This window comes from Oryx dammah, unplaced genomic scaffold (genome assembly GCF_014754425.2).
Source record: "Oryx dammah isolate SB20612 unplaced genomic scaffold, SCBI_Odam_1.1 HiC_scaffold_5, whole genome shotgun sequence".
Taxonomy (NCBI): domain Eukaryota; kingdom Metazoa; phylum Chordata; class Mammalia; order Artiodactyla; family Bovidae; genus Oryx; species Oryx dammah.
In genome coordinates this window covers 64,109,900-64,113,425 of record NW_024070189.1, presented here as the reverse complement: position 1 = coordinate 64,113,425, position 3,526 = coordinate 64,109,900, and the positions used below count along the sequence as shown (strand labels likewise).

At 39.9% G+C, this 3,526-nt stretch overlaps 1 long non-coding RNA gene across 1 annotated transcript; it reads right to left on the bottom strand.

The window, feature by feature from the left end:
* Positions 1–815: 815 nt before the first annotated feature.
* Positions 816–2,279, bottom strand: LOC120863660. The gene is made up of 2 exons (XR_005721055.1): positions 1,301–2,279; positions 816–1,263 (listed from the first exon to the last, which is right to left on the bottom strand). It is a non-coding gene; the product is annotated as an uncharacterized LOC120863660 (long non-coding RNA).
* Between the last annotated feature and the right edge of the window lie 1,247 nt (positions 2,280–3,526).

The following is a 3,526-nucleotide window of genomic DNA, read 5'->3' as shown; positions in this document are numbered from 1 at the left end:
GTGAAGAATGGAGAAGCCTGGTATGCCACAGTCCATGGGGCTGCAGAGTCAGGCACAACTTTGTAACTGCACAACAGAGACTATTTTTTTCCACGTGATTACAGGAAACAAAGATTCAGTTCAGTTCAGTTGCTCAGTCGTGTCTGACTCTTTGCGACCCCATGAATCACAGCACGCCAGGCCTCCCTGTCCATCACCATCTCCTGGAGTTCACTCAAACTCACGTCCATCGAGTCGGTGATGCCATCTAGCCATCTCATCCTCTGTGGTCCCCTTTTCCTTCTGCCCCCAATCCCTCCCAGCATCAGTCTTTTCCAATGAGTCAACTCTTCATGAGGTGGCCAAAGTACTGGAGTTTCACCTTTAGCATCATTCCTTGCAAAGAACACCCAGGACTGATCTCCTTCAGAATGGACTGGTTGGATCTCCTTGCAGTCCAAGGGACTCTCGAGTCTTCTCCGACACCACAGTTCAAAAGCATCAAATCTTCAGCGCTCAGCTTTCTTCACAGTCCAACTCTCACATCCATACATGACCACAGGAAAAACCATAGCCTTGACTAGACTGACCTTTGTTGGCAAAGTAATGTCTCTGCTTTTTAATATGCTATCTAGGTTGGTCATAACTTTCTTTCCAAGAAAAAAAGATTGCTCAGGGCCAAATACACCATATAGTTTCTCCTTTCATTCCTCTTGTCTGCTTCCAAAGCAGGGTACATGGTTCCATCTCTGGTCTTGGAATTAAGATCTCACATGTGTGGTAGTGTGGTGTGGCCAAAAAAAAGTTCATGAAAGCTAGTAATACATCAAAGAACATGTGAGAAGAGATTAAGGCTTTACATTTTAGCTCATGGAAACAATCTACCTCATAACAAACAAGCCTATTACTCAATCTTAAGGTCCATTCCTAATGACACATTACAGTTGAAAATGAAGGACTACTTATCACACAGGACAGGTTAAGTCGCTACTGAAAGAATAGTCACATGGTATATTTTAATTATTCACTAAAACCCATGATCACCATCAATCACCACAAAATCCAGTATTCTTCAATTTGTAGTTGGAAAACTGAGCAGTGGCTCTTAAATGTAGATATAAAACCTCTGTGGGCATCAATGTTAAGAACCATAGGAAAAAACATCCTTCCCTTATTAAGCCACAGGAAGATCTTTCTGAAAAATTATCCAATATTGACACTTCCATCCAAAACACACTAATGCAATCAAGAAAAAGTCCTCTGTGTTTGCTTAGAATATTCAACCTAAGAAAGTCATCTGTGTTTGCTTAGGGTATTCAACCTAAGAAATGAGTACATCATTTTATCAATTCATTTCACCCTTACACAGTAAGTTCCAAAGCAAATTTCTCCAAGTCTTCAGTCTCAAATACGCAAGACACTCACTTTTTTGAATAAGCAGCTTTGTAAAACTGAAAATCATATTTTAATCTGTTACTGAGAAATCACCAACACCAATTATGTCTTTAAAGTAAATTTACTATACTTAATGTATTTTAGTTTTTAAAAACTTTTTTAAAGTGAAGTATGCAATGCATTTTCTTTATCCATTTCATAATCAGGTAGGGTTTTTTGGGCCACACAGAAAGGATGGCAGGATCCTAACTGCTCCAGCAGGGATCGATCCCCTAAATCCCTGTAGTGGAAGCTTGGGAGTCTTAATCACTTTACCTCCAGGAAGTCCCCACAAGCCCTTTTCTGTTAATCACAAGGGTTTACTTTAGAGAATTTGTACCTGGATGACCATGAAAACTCAACTACAGGACATGAGTTCCTTTGGAGTAAATTTTAACCACAGGACTTGTAAAACCACCGCTTGTATCTAGATCATTTGGACATTGGATCATCAGTACTGCACATTAATAAACTATTTGTCCAGTCAGAAATAAAAGGCATAAAATGACTTTTTTAAAAAAGAGAGAAGCATGTATTTCTCAGGAAAGCATTTAAGAACAAAATGAAAAGGAGACATGGAAAAACTAAGGTCTTTTGGACAATCAACTCCACGAGCTACCAAAAATATTATCAATTAGAACAGAGAAGAGAGTGTACCACTTAAAAAAATATACTGTGAATGTGTGTATTTTCTCCAAGTGTCTTACAGAAATGCAAAAAATTTCATCAGTTCCAAATTCACCACGGTACAAAGCAAAACTTTTATTACTATACCCAGACAATTAAGTGTGCTGAAGTTTAACATTCAGAAAATGAAGATCATGGCATCAGGTCCCATCACTTCATGGGAAATAGATGGGGAAACAGTGGAAACAGTGTCAGACTTTATTTTTGGGGGCTCCAAAATCACTGCAGATGGTGACTGCAGCCATGAAATTAAGACGCTTACTCCTTGGAAGAAAAGTTATGACCAACCTAGATAGCATATTCAAAAGCAGAGACATTACTTTGCTGACTAAGGTCCGTCTAGTCAAGGCTATGGTTTTTCCTGCGGTCATGTATGGATGTGAGTGTTGGACTGTGAAGAAGGCTGAGCACTGAAGAATTGACGCTTTTGAACTGTGGTGTTGGAGAAGACTCTTGAGAGTCCCTTGGACTGCAAGGAGATCCAACCAGTCCATTCTGAAGGAGATCAGCCCTGGGATTTCTTTGGAAGGAATGATGCTAAAGCTGAAGCTCCAGTACTTTGGCCACCTCATGCGAAGAGTTGACTCCTTGGAAAAAGACTCTGATGCTGGGAGGGATTGGGGGCAGGAGGAGAAGGGGACAACAGAGGATGGGATGGCTGGATGGCATCATGGACTCGACGGACATGAGTCTGAGTGAACTCCAGGAGTTGGTGATGGACAGGGAGGCCTGGCATGCTACGATTCATGGGGTCGCAAAGAGTCGGACACGACTGAGCGACTGAACTGAACTCAAGTTTATTTATCCTGGTATCATCAGGTATTAGTATCTATTTCAACTTCCTAATACTATTCAAAGGATAAAAGACAGGCTGGGGGGGGAACTCATTATGTGCATATCACTGCCACTTGATTCCAAATGCCATTTTTATCCTTGGGTGAATGTGCATAACACTAAACCATGACCCAGTAATAGTTTTTCATTTGATTTAGTATCATTTAAAGAACTTAATAGAGGAAAATATTTTAAGAGCTATATCTTATCTGAGACAGTTTAACGGTAAGGTCATGTGACAAGCAATGTCCAAGTATTTGTTAAAAACTTACCAATCTCTCAATCATCTTAAAATGTCCATGTTACACAGCAATTTATTACCAGAAACCGCAGTGACTGATAAGTAGACACATTAGTTTGTTAAGCTCTACCTGAAAACATGCTTTCAACAAAATGTGAACATCTTGTATCTTGATTCATATGGTTTTCCAATCAGGTCTTACTGAAGGAGCACACAGATTTCACTTTCTTTCTTGCAGATGCAGGAAAAAGAATCCACAAGGAGCATGCGGGCAATATGACAAATTATACTATCTGGACTGCAAGTCCTGAAATTCATTTAAAGAATGTCAAGGAGTTACGAGAGAGATTA